The 17,709-nt window shown below is 39.0% G+C and overlaps 1 protein-coding gene across 1 annotated transcript in view; it reads left to right on the forward strand.

The window, feature by feature from the left end:
* Positions 1-17,709, forward strand: part of LOC138713884 (uncharacterized) — a 95,777-nt gene that overhangs the window by 15,318 nt on the left and 62,750 nt on the right. The window lies entirely within an intron of this gene.

Consider the following 17,709-nt stretch of genomic DNA (forward strand, 5'->3'; position numbering starts at 1 on the left):
TTAAATAAGATTGTGTGAGATGAAAGTACAAGACGTACTGTTAAAAGTGATACCTGGTATGGGTGGCCAATGACCACTCGTTTTGGAAATATTGACTATTGTTTGTGACGTACTTCCGTTATATGCTTAATAGGGAAGCATTAGACTGTGTAACAGCGTAGTTCATGTGGTTGGATGCTGAGTTGTTATCCAGGCAGCATGAGTTCGAATTCTAATGCATTCTCACTTTTTTAAAGCTTGATATTATTATTATTATTATTATTATTATTATTATTATTATTATTATTATATTTTCATTCATGTTGCAATATTTCTGTTTTTGTTTGTATATGATAAATTACCTCCTACTAAGCGCATTGGTCTCTATGCACATACAAATATTAAATTGCAAAAGTGCAAATAATAATAATAATAATAATAATAATAATAATAATAATAATATCAACCTTTAAAAAATAAGAAGGCATTAGGATTCGAACTCAGGTTGCCTGGATGACAACTCAGCATCCAACCATGTGAGCTACGCCGTTAGACAGTCTAATGCTTCCCTATTAGGCACATAACGGAAATATGTCACAAACAATAGCCAATATTTCCAAAACGAGGGGTCATTGGCCACCCATACCAGGTATGACTTTAAACAGTACGTCTTGTACTTTCATCCTCACATAATCTTATTTAATTCGGTGATATACAGAGCGTGTCCTCTCCTTATAAGAATAAGTAAACAAATAGTAAACAAAGTTGTTACAGAGCATATTTGCATTAAGTTTAAGCTTCTTTATGTAAGTTGCCTTCAAATTGCTTTTACAAAGTTATTACAGAAATAGCTACAAAATACTCTACTCACGTGACAATATTCTTATAAATCAATCCGCCTTGGCCTTGCAATATTTCCCTGAATAATTAATTTCACTTAACAATTTTTATTTTGAAGAATCATGTAAGAAAAGCAATACAATCCTCACTGAACAATGATTTTACAACAAGCATTTATTTTACTGTTTTTACAGACAATTTATTTTTCTCATCAGTCTATCAGTGGCGGCTTCTCAAGGGGGTTGCAGGTTTGTACACCCCCCAGTAATATTCTAATCTCCCGGCTTTGTTACTATTACAATTATAATTTTATTTTACAATTTTCATTCATGATTATCTGCAGCTGGCGTCTTGTTTTGTACGTCTGCAGCAGCCTCCGAGCCTCTTGGTTTGCACAGATGTTGAAAACCTATGGAAGGTAGTTTATAGAGATGTTCGACTAATGCGGGGATAGGCGTGGTCTACTGCTTTCCTCATTGAGAAAGGTTTGTCGTACTCCCTGACATGGACACCAACGTCAGTGCAGAAGAAACTAAATTCACTGGGAAAGTATCTGTTTCAACTAGACATTTGTCGAAATATTAAGCATGGAAAATGTATTCATTCGGCTTGTGCAACGAACAGTCGCATATTTCGCATATTACTTTCTCAACCTACATGCACACAAACGGCACAATACATAAAGGAGCTTGTATTTTGTTTTAAAGTTCTAAGTGTTGTCGTTCTGACAATAAGTGCTGCTATCTCCCGACAGCCAACGAAAGCTGCATATGAATTATATGAACGAAAACTTTTCACTTGGTACTTGGTAGCATTCTGATGACGATTCTGTGCTCATATGTTTTTCATGAGGGTAAATCGCAATGTAGAGAGCTCAGCCCACGACCCCGTCCACTTTTGGACTTTCTGTATAAATAGGTATGCTTGTATTTAGTCATTTTACTTATTAATTGCATATAAATAAGCTTTATATGTATACGCCCTCAGGTGTACACGGTTTTAAACTTTAAAGTAAAGTATGTTTAACTCCACTTCGATATCCATTGTGCACCACCATATTTTCAAACCACCAGCCGCCATTGCAGTCTATAGAGCGTTCATATGAGAAAATAATCTTTCGACACACGCATTTGTTCCAGGGATAGACATAATGATCTTCACTACCCTCTTCAAATTTGAGAGTTCTCCTTCAGTGCTTTTAAAAAGATGCACCCAGACTTAATCTAAACGTTTGGTGTTGCCATCACTCGTCTTGAGAAATTAATAACTGACAATAATATTGTTTCATAATAGCCCATCTACATTCACCTGCAATGATGAAGTGCGATGTTTTGTAATTTGTAATGTAGAATAGACATTGTAACTTCTTCGTTTTTTCTCAGTTTAGAACTCTAAAATAAGGGACGGAAAGCTGTCCTGAAGACTTTTCTCGGGACAACGGGACGCATTAAAAAAAAAGGACGATCCTGATTTATTATAGCAGTTTAAAACTTGTTGTAGGCCTATAACGAACAAAACCCATTCTTTCAGAGCCCAAAGTGCGTGGATATCCAGTATACCGCAATCCTTTGCGCCGGAAATGTTGACAAATCCGCCATTGTTATTCCAGCACACGCTATTGCCGTATATGGAACGAATGTAGCCTTATCTCTACCAGGTTAAATAAATAAATACTAATACTAAATACTAAATAGTCCTATCCCAAGCGTGTTGAAATGGAATAACATATATAACATAGTAATGTGAAGGTTGGTATTTTTCCGAGGTTTTCCCAACTATAATGCGAATGTACGATAATCTAAGGTGAACCTTCGGCCTCATCTCGCCTAATAATATCTCACTATCACCAATCCCATAGATCAGTGGTCAGCACTCGCTGAAATGGGTAAAGGGTAAGCGGAGCCGTCCCGTGTGCCCCGTCGTGCAGCAGGAAGACTTAGAGAGCATACCCGTTAGCAGCTACGAGTGCACCATGGCGCACTGTGTTTTCCGCGGGTAAGAGACGCTAGCCCCAGGGTGCTCTGTGCTGATGACGGCTACCGTAGATGCTAAACGAGTAGTTGATACAGCATCGTTAAATGAACTAGTAAACAAGCTGTGTGAAATTCGGTATGAATTTAAAAATAAGAAAAGTTTTTTTTTTTAAATTAATGAAAAATAGTTGAACAGTATTTTTAAATTTTCGTAGAACTGTTAAAAATTATTATTATTATTATTATTATTATTATTATTATTATTATTATTATTATGAGTTTCCAAGGCGGTCTAGTGGCTAGAGCGCTAGACTTAGATATAAACCTGTGACCCTGGGTTCGATGTCCGGCCATAATCCTGATTTATAATATGTGTTGGGCAAGTCCGTGATCCACGTAATACAGGAGTTTTCTTCGGGAGTTTTGGTTCCCCTGTGGCATTTCAGCAAATCTCCATCACCTCACCTCACCTCACCTCACCTCACCTCACCTCACCTCACCTCACCTCACCTCACCTCACCTCACCTCACCTCACCTCACCTCACCTCACCTCACCTCACCTCACCTCACCTCACCTCATCGCGGGTGTAGCGTAGACCAGCCTCCTACGACGCATCCTTGGCATTGACTCCGTCGCGTCGGTATGTTGGTCTACACAACTGGCTTCATGTGAGTCAAATATCCGCCATTAGTAAATTATTGTTATTATTAATTTGTTCGTGGCCCTCCATCAACTGTTCTGCCGACACGCGAACCCCCCGTTTGAGAATCACTGGTCATTGGGTCACCTTGTACTATTAGGATGGATAAAGAATTACTACTCACTAAATTCTCAACCAAAGATTGAAAGAAAATTTTAAAGTAGGTAAATATTTAACATATTCTGCAGACTGAAATAATGAATTCCAGCGTGTAAACAAACACAGGGAATGGAAATAAAACTGCTGGAAGCTTCCCTCAAGAAAGTTAAAACACCTTTTTTTTTTTTTTTTTCATTCTTCTTGACTGGAAGAGAGCCATTTTCTATTATACAGAGTGTTTCAAAAATACGGGGCATAATTTCAGATATGTATTTCCCACATGTAGACAATCAAAATAGTTCATTACAACATGTGTCCGGAAATGCTTCATTTCCGAGTTATGGCCTTCACAACATTGAAATTCACCGGAACGTTTTTCTTTCCGCAGGTCGTTGTCATTACAGAAGATGTTCAAAATGTCCACCTCTTGCTTGAATACAGACCTCACATCGATGTCTCATTGACCTGCAAACACGATCCCAAACTCCAGGAGTATTGCGTATGTTCTCAGAACATGCCACAATTCGATTCAGAAGGGATTCCAAATCAGGCACCGGAGACGAATAAACCAATGATTTTAAATAACCCCACAAGTAGAAATCGAGAGGGTTCAGATCAGGTGAGCGTGGAGGCCAAGCAATTGGGCCACCTCTACCTATCCATCGATCAGGAAACCTTCGATCCAAGTACCGGCGAGCCGTACGACTGTAGTGTGCAGGAGCGCCATCATGCAAGAAGTGAATGTGTTGACGATTGATCAGTGGAGTGTCTTCTAAAACATGAGGTACGGTGTTTTCCAGGAAGTTTGTGTACGCCTGCCCCGTAAGTCTGTTTACAAGTACATGGGGTCCAACTAATCGATCACCAATGATACCGGCCCACATGTTGAGGGAGAACCGCACCTGGTGATGAGATGGAACAGTTGCACGTGGGTTTTCATACGCCCATACATGCTGATTGTGGAAATTTGTTATGGCATCTCGTGTGAACTGTGCTTCATCTGTAAATAATACTAAAGCAGGAAAGTTCGGATTTACACCACACTGCTGCAAGAACCACTGACATAACCTAACTCGTGCAGGGTAATCTGCTGGTGACAGGGCCTGTACACGTTGCAAATGATAAGGATACAATTGATACTCTTTCAACAGTCTCCAGACAGTCGTATGAGGAACATTGACTTGCAACGCTACCCTTCGTGTGCTGATAGAAGGAGTCATGTTCACAGCCCCCAGAATCTCCTCCTGTACTTCTGGAGTTGTAGATCTTGGTCGTCCCCTTCCCAAACCAGGAGAGTTAAATTTTCCATACTCGCACAGACGGTAATGGAGACGTACAAATGTCTTCCGATCTGGACATTGTCGCTGTGGGTACCTCTCCTGGTACAAACGACGAGCCAGGGCAGCATTGCCGTCCGCCTTACCGTACATGAAGTGTATCTCTGCCAGCTCTTGATTTGAATACATGTCGCACAGTCTAACGCCTACACAACACTGAATGTAACCTTCGCCTCGGAATGAACTGTCAGAGTGCCCTCTTAATGTCTCCTTTGACGGCAACGACCTGCGGAAAAAAAAACGTTCCGGTGAATTTCAATGTTGTGAAGGCCATAACTCGGAAATAAAGCATTTCCGGACACATGTTGTAATGAACTATTTTGATTGTCTACATGTGGAAAATACATACCTGAAATTATGCCCCGTATTTTTGAAACACTCTGTATAAAATACATTTCATTTTATATACGATCAGTTTTATTTGAAAAATTGTCGGTGTCGCATTTTTATCGTACTTACTTACTGGCTTTTAAGGAACCCGGAGGTTCATTGCCGCCCTCACATAAGCCCGCCATTGGTCCCTATCCTGAGCAAGATTAATCCAGTCTCTATCATCATGTCCCATCTCCCTGAAATCCATTTTAATATTATCTTCCCATCTACGTCTCGGCCTCCCCAAAGGTCTTTTTCCCTCCGGCCTCCCAACTAACGTTCTATATGCTTTTCTGGATTCGCCCATACGTGCTACATGCCCTGCCCATCTCAAACGTCTGGATTTAATGTTCCTAATTATGTCAGGTGAAGAATACAATGCGTGCAGTTCTGTGTTGTGTAACTTTCCCCATTCTCCTGTAACTTCATCCCTCTTAGCCCCAAATATTTTCCTAAGCACCTTATTCTGAAACATTCTTAACCTATGTTCCTTCCTCAAAGTGAGAGTCCAAGTTTCACAACCATGAAGAACAACCGGTAATATAACTGTTTTATAAATTCTTACTTTCAGATCTTTTGACAGCAGACTGGATGATAAAAGCTTATCAACCGAATAATAACAGGCATTTCCTATATTTATTCTGTATTTAATTTCCTCCCGAGTATCATTTATATTTGTCACTGTTGCTCCCAGGTATTTGAATTTTTCCACCTCTTCAAATGATAAATTTCCAATTTTTATATTTTCATTTCGTACAATATTCTCGTCACGAGATATAATCATATACTTTGTTTTTTCGGGATTTACTTCCAAATCTATCTCTTTACTAGCTTCAAGTAAAATTTCCGTGTTTTCCCTAATCGTTTGTGGATTTTCTCCCAACATATTCATATAATCCGCATAGAGAAGCAGCTGATGTAACCAGTTCAATTCAAAACCCTCTCTGTTATCCTGAACTTTCCTAATGGCATACTCTAGAGCAAAGTTAAAAAGTAAAGGTGATAGTGCATCTCCTTGCTTTAGCCCACAGTGAATTGGAAATGCATCTGACAGAAATTGGCCTATACGGACTCTGCTGTATGTTTCACTAAGACACATTTTAATTAATCGAACTAGTTCCTTGGGAATACCAAATTCAATAAGAATATCATATAAATTTTTATCGTACTTTAGTAAAAAATTTTGCATTTTGAGTGCATATCTCATTTCATCGTATATTCAAAATTCATTAAAAAGGAACATATAAATCGAAAAAAATGAAAATACAATCGCAGGCCTTTACAGTCATTTAGCATTTTATCGCTCTTGTGAAGAATCATCACCCGTAACTTGTCTCGCTTTGAAATTTTTTTAGCGACATCACTATTCAAACATATTTTGTGCGAGATCCTGCGTATTTGCTTGTTTTCCGCACAGAACCAATACGCGGTAAGTGTGAAATACCACATTCAGTATTGCCAAAGTAACACACATAGGCCTAACAATTTCCCTCTTCTTACCGCTTAAGCGCCATATTCATTTTACTGCTTTAGGCTTTTAACATATTCTTTTTAGAGACGTTTAACATAGTAATAATTATAAATTGGAAACTTACCACTGCAATTTCACCTAAATTGTAATGTTAATTATTGTTTTTAAATATTTACAAAAATTAAGTAAAGTCTACTACTCCACGAAACTTATTGCATTCCTGATACAAGTAACATTAAGGAAGCCGTGAAAAATCAACAAGATTCCAGATGCGGATGTTATTACTGCAATATGTTATATAAATAATATTGTTAAAATATTAAAATGAAAAATAAATCATTACATAACCTTACCGTTTGTTTTAAGTTCGCATTTATAGACTGGGGGAAGACAGACGTATATCATGGCCTGCTGGAGTATAGTAAACACAGAAAACATTTTAAAGCAACAATGTTGAAGATAGATATTTTTGTTTTGCAAATTTGCCGTCATTGAATAGAAACCAAGATGGAGTTTTCATTGCAACTAATTAGAAATTCCTCTTTCAGGTATGTAATGAACGATCTTCGCACAAAATAATGTACGATACACGAGCGGTATGTTTGTTTTCATGTTCTCGGAAATTAAAAAAGCTCAACTACGTTTCGCTTTTTCAATCTTTTCCTCGACCATGAAAACGTCAACATACTGCTCTTGTAACATATATTACTGTTTAATTTTTTAATGCAAATTTTTCGCTCTGTAGGATGTGTTCTTTATCAGTGCTCCGTTGTAGGAGTACCACAGTGTCTTCTGCGTATTCGATCTAAATTGACGAAAGACGTTAAATAAAGATTGCAGCTGCTAATAATAGACGAGGCAGTTCAGGGGAAGTCGCGTGCGGCCCGGGGCTGGATTTGCCCAGCCCTGGGGCAGCGGCCCCGTTCACACGACTCGCACTTTTACGTTGGCTCATCCCGCTGAGTGGGTCAGAGCGGGTCAGCGGGTCACTAGATCAAGCATCTTCACGCCTGTACTAGCGCAGCGTGCGTCCGAAGGCATTACGGTTCAGTACTCACTTCCATTGCGGCGTGAAGGAAAAGTCCAGTGAAAATTACACATACAGCACTTTCCCATACATTTCACGGAGCGGCCATTAAATACTGTATTTTAGAACTTGTATTTCTGCAATAGTTAAAAAATCTCGGCAACACTTGCAGAACGACTCTGGGGTCCACTTAAAAGGCGAGGACGCCAAAGAAATAAAATATTTTAATAAATTCCATACCATGTTGCAAGATTTCGGCGTGGAACTATATCGTTCTCCTCGCCAGGGGTGTAGTCGTGCCAGGCGCTCAGTGTCCAATAACGCAAATCTAGCCGAACAAAATTAATAACTTCTCTGCATTCCAACGAATTGTTATGAAACTTTGTACAGACCTTATAGATAACACATATTCTTTGTGTACAAACCTGACTACGATTATGTAAGAGGAACTACCCCTTTATACGAGGTGGTTTTAGATAAAAATAGTAACTTCTCTCCTATCCAATAGCGGCCGGTGATCAAAATCCTCGGTGAGGCCAGATGCAACTAGTTTAAGTGCCTCCGATAGGAATTGTTTGTTTATGATATTAATTACACTAGCCTGCGAATTTCAACTTTGTGTTTGTTGCCTAAACTAAGTAATGTGATTTTATATAATGTCGATGTGCTGAATCCGAATTTTCAGTCCGTTTGCTAAACTTTTGACGGTAATTAAAGAAAAAATCAATTTTCCTTGAGGCAGAAAATAATCACTACCGTAAACAGAGTCGTGAAAAGCATGGGGTTTAGATGGAGGAAATGCCAGTCAAAACGAAAAATCTTGGTAGAAAGACCGGATATTATAGATTGGAGGGCAAACTATCTGCGTAAAATGAAGAAGTATCGAGAAGAAGGACGTGAAATTGTGTACGTAGACGAGACGTGGGTCGATAGCAATCTAACTCACCGAAGATGTTGGCAAAGTGATGACGTAATGGGAGTTCAGGACAATATGAATTCGGGGAACAGACTGATAATACTACATGCCGGGGGCGCAAGTGGTTTTCTTGCCGGTGCAGAACTAATATACAAAGCTGGCTCTACAACAGGAGACTACCATGGGCAAATGAATAGCGGCAATTTTCAAAAGTGGGTAGTTAATCAACTTATGCCAAATCTTCAGCCAAATTCTGTTGTCGTTTTAGACAATGCACCATACCATTGTATTCAGGTTGATAAAGCGCCATCACCCTATGCCCTCAAAGGGGACATGATAGAGTGGCTGAGAAAGAAAGGAGTCGAGTGCAATGAGACAATGCGTAAGAACGACCTTTATAAACTGATTCTTCCACTGAAACCAAAGGAGAAGACGTATAGAATAGATAACATGTTGTCAGGTAGTGGACATGTTGTGATACGTCTTCCTCCATATATGTGTGATCTAAATGCCATCGAACTCGCATGGTCGAAAATCAAGAGAATTGTAAGGGACACGAATGTTACAGGAGATTTGTCTTTAACAAAGCTGCGCGAAACTACGAAGAACGCAATACAGGAGGTAACACGACAAGATTGGGCAGGTTTCTACCACCACGTCGCCAATTTAGAAGCAGAATACTGGGAAAAGGACGGAGTAGTTCCAGATGTAATTGACCAAATATCAATCAACTTGAACACTGATAGTGATAGTGAAGCCGGGGGCAGCGATAGTGAAAATGGCAGTTCATCTTCTGAAGAATCCGAGTGAAACGCGACTCCGTCTGCAACCCACTGCAAGCCTAGGCGAAGACAAGGTAAGAGGAAATGTTTCTTGCACGTATAATAGTATGTTTACCAATAAGCTCAACTCCCCCCTCCCTCTTCGCTTCCCTCAGAAAACCTTTTCCTCACCAACAAGACCGCGGACACAGTTACCATTCCTGTACAGTACCTATAACTTCCGTACAATGTTTCATAAAAATCTTTTAAATAGGAGAAAAGTTATTAATTCTGTCTAAATGCACCAACTATAAAAGGGTAGTTTTTCTTATGCAAACGTAATCAGAGTTTGTACACAAATTATATGTGCCCCCTATATGGCATGTACAAAGTTTCATAACAATGCGTTAGACTGTAGAGAAGTTACTAATTTTATCCAGCTAATGATTTACGTTCTGATTCACTGTGCGTTTCTTAAGGTTAGATAAAAATGTGTCTACTGTATTTTTAAACTGATATTCCATATCATGTGAATAATTTTGGAGGCCTAAACGTTCTCACAGTAATTAAAAACTTTCTTAGTCAATAATTCTTTTCTGGTGTTAAGCCAAACATGGAACAGTTACCGTATGCCCTATCACTGAAAAAAATTAATTACTCATAAATGCGCAAGAATGCGCAAATTTTAAAACAAGGATTCAACACTCTAAATCAGGGATGTCGAACAGCGCTCTCAAACTGTGAAACGATTCATACTTTGCCTACCGTAGCTGAGCTGAAACGACAGTCAGCTCGCTGTAGCAGTGTTCTGTACGCAGTGAGTTTATCAACTCTGGCGGCTGGTATGGATATTGAACGATGATTCAATAGTGAGTGGACAGATAAATATTTATTTATCTTAAAGGAGGAAAGGCACATTGCTTAATATGTAGAAAAGAACTTGGATACATTAGCCGTCATAATATTAATTCTAAACGTCATGCTGAAGGTTATGGACCAGAAAAGTTATCCGGTTTCACTCGTGAAAAGGCTGTAGAATTCAGAAAAACTTCCATCATCATCGGGTGTTAGTTGAATAAGCTTGGTTCGTGCTAGGTACAAAATTTGTGAAATTATTGCAACGGCTTCAAAGCTATTTACTGACGGAGAATTTGTGAAAGGCTGTCTCATAGCTGTTGCAAAAGGGATATGTCCGGAATACGTTAATGATTTTAAATCTATATGTTTGTCTCGTAATATTGTTGCAGAGCGCGTGTCATAAATGGGAGATAATTTGGAGGAACAACTGATAGCAAGAATGAAAACTTTCTCTTATTACTCACTATAGCTCTTGATGAAAGTACCGACAGGAAAGATACGGCGCAGCTAGCTACAGTATATTCATAATGAGTGTCGATTCAGATTTCAATGTTCATGGAGATCTTGTAGATGTCATTTTACTAAAGGATCGAACTCGAGGAGGAGATATTTTTGAATCTGTAAAAAAAAACTATGAACAAATTTCAAGTCACGCTAAAAGCAATTAATTTTATACATCAAAACAATTTACGTTTCTGAACTTGAAGTTGCACTGCTACAACACATACACACAAAGTTGATATTTTAAACATGACTGTTTTCCAGACACGTAATGATTAACGACATCATCAAAAGGGCCCTAATTTCCGCTGGTTTTCCTACCATTCTAGAACCCATTGGCATAAATCGTTCCGATGGCAAACGTCCAGATGGCTTAACTTTAACACCGTGGTCCAAAGGCAAATCACTTTTATGGGATGCCACTTGTTATAACACCTTCCCTTCTTCTTATTTGCCCAAAACTTCCAAACTCGCTGGGTCAGCCGCTGCATCTGCTGTTACAATGAACCGCAATAAGTATCTCGATCTTCTGGATAGATATAATTTTGTCGTTTTCGCCGTAGAATCTATGGGCCCATGGTGTTCCAGGCGAAGTTGTTAACTTCTGATATCGGCAAGTATTTAACGGTGACTCTCGCTGTACGGCTTTCCTCCGCCAAAGAATTAATACAGACGTGGACAAATTATTAGCAAAATTGAAGATTTTTATTATATATTTTTACAAAATATGATTCTTCAATTTAGACTACAGTTGACATTTTTGTGTATTTCCAAATAATTAGCCAAGTTGAAGATTTGTATTGTATATTTTTCAAAATTTAACTCTTCAATTTGGACTACATTTGATATTTTTGCATATTTGCAAATTATTAGCAAAACTGAAGGTTTTTATTGTATATTTTTACAAAATTCGATTTTTCAATTTGGACTGCAGTTGACATTTTGGATATTTCCAAATTATTAGCAAAACTGAAGATTTTTGTTTTATATTTTTACAAAATTTGGCTCTTCAATGCAGTTGAAATTTTTGCTAATTTATAAATTATTAGCTAAATTGAAGATTTTTATTATATATTTTTACAAAACTTGACTCTTCAATTTAAACTACAATTGACATTTTTGCATATTTCTGTCTACTGTAGTAATGGAAATATGAAAAATTGTCAACTGTAGTTTAAATTGAAAAGTCAAATTTTGTAAACAGAATTATCATAAAAATCGTCAATTTTGTTAATAATTTGTCCACGTCTGTATTGCCATTCAACGAGGGAACGCTGTAAGTGTTATGGGGACTTTTCCACAATCTAAATCGTTGGAAGAGAGATTTTATTTCGTGTAGAGCTGTAGAGAGTATTTCGCATCCATTAGTTTTGTTGCTAATTTCTCTTAATATAGTACATTAAAAACATATTCAGGTATCACACCCTTGAGAAATTGATGAGCAATGCATAAACGACCATAAATGATCAGCTGAATCATTACTGTGCCCCATTCTCACGTGTCCCGAAGTTTGTTCTTTACAGTTGTTTGTGACATTACAGCGACACTACAGGTTGTCTTTATTATTAGGTACACTGGGATGAAAATTGTTTATGATATAGTGCTTCAAATCACTTTGAAATAGTGATCGATAAGATAATAGAAGGTCAGAAAACAGACAACTAGCACTGTGACTTTTCAATATTCTAATGTATATGTACTTATATTTATTGTCAAGGAATATAATATGTAATTTCTTATAAAAAATTAAATTATACAACATTATTATTATGAGTTACCCATTTCCATCACTAACGAACAACATTCATGGAATGTGCCAGTAGATAAAACTCTATTATTATTATTATTATTATTATTATTATTATTATTATTATTATTACTTACTTACAAATGGCTTTTAAGGAACCCGGAGGTTCATTGCCGCCCTCACATAAGCCCGCCAGCGGTCCCTATCCTGTGCAAGATTAATCCAGTCTCTATCTTCATACCCCACCTCCCTCAAATCCATTTTAATATTATCCTCCCATCTACGTCTCGGCCTCCCTAAAGGTCTTTTTCCCTCCGGTCTCCCAACTAACACTCTATATGCATTTCTGGATTCGCCCATACGTGCTACATGCCCTGCCCATCTCAAACGTCTGGATTTAATGTTCCTAATTATGTCAGGTGAAGAATACAATGAGTGCAGTTCTGTGTTGTGTAACTTTCTCCATTCTCCTGTAACTTCATCCCGCTTAGCCCCAAATATTTTCCTAAGCACCTTATTCTCAAACACCCTGAACCTATGTTCCTCTCTCAGAGTGAGAGTCCAAGTTTCACAACCATACAGAAGAACCGGTAATATAACTGTTTTATAAATTCTAACTTTCAGATTTTTGGACAGCAGACTGGATGATAAGAGCTTCTCAACCGAATAATAACACGCATTTCCCATATTTATTCTGCGTTTAATTTCCTCCCGAGTGTCATATTATTATTATTATTATTATTATTATTATTATTATTATTATTATTATTATTATCATCATAATTCACCCTCATGTAGGCTACATTCTTTGTTTATCAGAGTTCGTCAAGTGCAAATGTAAACTGAGTTCCTAATCAATTGGTAAGATGTATAAAAGTACCAGCCGCCGCAGTTTCGCTTTTGTTTACGATCATTCGGCGGGACTGCCTGCTACCTGTGTTCAACCGATAAGGCTCTGGAGTTCACAGCTCGAGAGCGCTGTTCGACATCCCTGCTCTAAATGATGCTATATTAAATGGTAAAAGAAATGTTGTAACCGAACGTGACCGGCTACACTAAAACTCGCATTATATTTGAGAACTTTGAAAACATAAGTTTTTCAATTGTAATATTTAAATTTTACTGTAAGAAGGAAAATACTTTATAAACTTGTAAATGAAGTTACATTAGTAAGAACGTACCTATCTGAACAGACTATATGTCTCACAACTCAATAAATCACTAATAGTTGGCTCTTCTTCACCCAGGTAGTAAGCCTCTCTGTCTACGACTGAACCGGAGCTAGAAGTGTTAGGATGAACTCAAAGTTTATACCCTTCTAAATATAGCTTGCCGCTGATAAATCAGTAAAAGCTATTACTCATAATATTCTCCAAATATTAAAGAACACGAATTCATATTCACCTATGCGTAATAAACAAGTCGAAATTTGATTTTTGTCCACCTAGATCGGGAAAATTGCACACTGTGATGCCGCCTCGGTGCTTTTTTCCGCAACCTGAGAACGCCCTGCTTCTTTATTTTTACTTTTACTTGTAAAATTACACAAGAAAGAACGTCAAATAAAAACTAAAAGCTACATAATATTATGAGCTTTATAGATTTAGAAAAGGCTTATGATAATGTCCCTCGAGAATTACTATGGACAGCAATGAGGAATGAACATGAGTGCAGTATACTGCACCGGACGAATGTCGTGATTCTCCGCTGCATTCTGCTGCAGCCTCATAAGCAAAGCTCGGAACTTGGGGACTTGTGTGTCGTGTGCATGAGTAAGGTTACAGGTACAAGGTACACAAAGCTCACGCTGCAAGTGCTCAGGGACAGTCGTGTGTACTAAGAAAGTGGCCACAACTAATGACAGGAAGACGGACGAAGAAACTGTTATGTCGAACCCAATGACATTCAGAGAATTAAAGGTAAACGGTCAGTTTGAGGAAATAGAAAATACGTGTTATTTCGAATGGGTATTATAGAAGTTTGAAAATACATTTTGTTTTAAATTTAAGATACAGAATTTCGTGGAGAATTCGGAGGAGATACATAATTTTTTTCGAATGGAGAGTTTATATTTTGTAAGTTGTGCCACACACAAACTAGAAGCTGGAAACGGAATTCATTGAAAGACATTGCAGTCCCTCAAATTGGAGAAAAATCTGTTCATAGCCATGGATCGAGACGTAGAGGGACCTGCCCTACTAGTGACACACTAATTGAAAACTATTTTCGAGAAAAATTTAGGATATACGTATCTTTCTGAGATACGAGATCAGCTAGCAACTGCTGAAAATCGAACAGAAAACAGTAACAGTGAAAAAATTCAGTATTTTAAGTCTAATACCGAAAAATCTTCGAATGTAGGTAGTCATACACTGTAATAAAATGTACACAGCAGAACAGTAAATTTGATATATTTTTCATGTTTATTTTTATTATATATATGCTATGAAATTATGTGTAAATTTGATATATTTTTCATGTTTATTTTTATTATATATATGCTATGAAATTAGGTGTTTCAACCTACCATAATATTATCAATATGTTGTCGCAGCCAGAAACCACTTTTCTAGCAGACCTGACAGTACCTCTGTGCTGGAAGCGGGAGTTGTTGACATTGAAGTCCCGTCGCTTAGTCACGTGCAAAGACACAAGTCCCCAAGTTCCGAGCTTTGCTCATAAGAATTCGTATAATCGCAGTCACATCGGACGATTAGAGACAAAACAGTCATGTCCGAGACAGAATGTCCGACGCAGTTTGCTGTGAGCCTTAAAAGTACATTTTCTTCTGTAATACTAAGGCATACTTTCGTGAAATTGGTTCCAGATATGACATAATAGGATTTTAAGGCTGTGAATGGATTCTTATGTCTCGGATTAAATCTAATGTAGGTTTCATATGGGAGGTGTTTTGAAAGCAAGAAAAACTAAGCAAGACTCATAAATAAATACACATTCATGGTTTTACGTACTTATTTAGATTTTATTGTTCAGTAATGTACTCAACGACTTACATTTTGTTTCCATCTGAAATTCACATTAATTTATGTGCTATCTGCGATACAGGCCTAGGGCTATAAATAAAGACTGTGAAGCATTGTGAGTACATTTTGTTTGTGGTCGCAGTTGTTCGAGATATTTGTTATGAATATTATTCATTTTAATATCAATTCACACAGTTTCCAGTAATACAGGGTGATCCACTCTCTGCGCAAACCAGCTTGAAGATGCTATGAGATTTGCGAATAAAACAACTGTAAATAGATTTTCTACTTATAATTACTTTGAAACATTAAGATGTGCTTTCCTTTGCAATCGTAGGTAATTATTAACTTACAGACTTTAAAGAGAATTCAGGGTTGTTCAGCAAGTGAATCACTCTGTATATACTCGCATTTATCAGTTTTTACTGATTATTTGAGCAATAAATAGTTTAAAGTCTTACTATAAAACAGTATAAAAATATACAAAAATTATATAGTCTGGAAGGTGAAACATGACATATGACCTTAAGATTAGGACTGTTTGATTTGTTGAAGAATACTGATATGCTGTCCCGGGTCGTAAGGATCGTAGGTCATGCCTCGTCCTCCGAAATGTTCTCAGTGTGTTCACATGGTTGTAAGCAGCTTTTGTCAGCTTTTTGGCACTGGGTTGTCAGGATCCTGCGAACAGCTACTATGTCTGGTAATTCATCATCATCATTATCCTGACAAGTACTAGGCCGAGTAGCCTGTTACGGTCTTGTCTTCTGTCCCGTCTGGTAATTCATTCCTATAATAGGCAATCATATAGTCAGTTTTGATTTTACTGCATGGCTTTCTTCTTCTTGTACTTGTTACAAGGTCAGTGCAACACTTTCGGTCTGTTCTCTTCACTTCGCAGTTGTGTGGGATCTATTTGTGTGCAATTGCTGTGAAGGCTTGCAGATGTTGCAAAGGGACTATTGCTTCTCTGACAAAGCGTGAGGGCGGTAGGTAGGTCGCGGGGGGGCGTGGGGGTGGAGGTGGTGGGGGTGGTGGAGGAGGTCTAGGGGGTAAAGGTGGTGGAGGAGGCCTAGGTGGTGGTCCAGGTGGAGGACGGGAACGAGGAGGTGGAAGATAAGTACTTGGTGGTCTTTGAGGAGGAGGTGGTGGTGGTGGTGGAGGAGGAGGTGGTGGAGGAGGAGGTGGTGGAGGAGGAGGCGGAGGTGGTGGAGGAGGCGGAGGTGGTGGAGGAGGCGGAGGTGGTGGAGGAGGAGGAGGTGGAGGTGGTGGAGGAGGAGGAGGTGGAGGTGGTGGTGGAGGAGGAGGTGGAGGTGGTGGTGGAGGTGGAGGCGGTGGAGGTCGTGGTCCGCGTACAGGTGGTAAATATGTGCGATCAGGTGGTGGTGGAGGTGGCGGTGGCGGAGGTGGTGGTGGTGGGGGTGGCGGTGGTGGAGGAGGAGGAGGTGGTGGTGGTGGTGGTGGAGGAGGAGGAGGAGGTGGTGGTGGAGGAGGTGGCGGCGGTGGTGGAGGAGGAGGAGGAGGAGGTGGTGGTGGTGGTGGTGGTGGTGGAGGAGGAGGTGGCGGTGGTGGTGGCGGCGGCGGAGGCGGCGGCGGTGGTGGAGGCGGAGGCGGTGGAGGCGGAGGCGGTGGGAAAGGTATCGGTGGTCTGTTGTAGTTATAGCCCGCTCCCTGTCGCTTGCGTCGCACCCCTGTCGGCGAAGAGTCGCTGAATTCGCTGAACAGGAGCACGCACGCCACCAGTGCCAACGCCTGTAACAACCAACCAGAATACAAAGTGTTTCATCTGTAATATCTGAAAAAAATGCAAGTAAAATGTTAAATATTAACGGTCTTACTAATAAAAACTCTATATACAGACGTTTAACTGTCTTATACTTATACAATGAGTAGTTCGTTTATAAGTCGTGTGTAAATTCCTTACTAATAATCACTACATACGTCGTGTATAACAGTATAACTGTTACACAGCTACGTCACAGTTTCGTCATTACTTCATTCCGAAAGGTAATAGAATCACGGCCGACTTGATGTGCTCGCTTCGCTTTTCCTTTACCGGCCTTGACAATTCATTTTGATCCCTGTGTTTAAGCTGTAATCGAGAAAATATGAAATTCCCGCCAGATGGCACTGACTCCCAAGG

This window comes from Periplaneta americana, chromosome 1 (assembly GCF_040183065.1).
Source record: "Periplaneta americana isolate PAMFEO1 chromosome 1, P.americana_PAMFEO1_priV1, whole genome shotgun sequence".
In the NCBI taxonomy this organism is placed as follows: Eukaryota; Metazoa; Arthropoda; class Insecta; order Blattodea; family Blattidae; genus Periplaneta; species Periplaneta americana.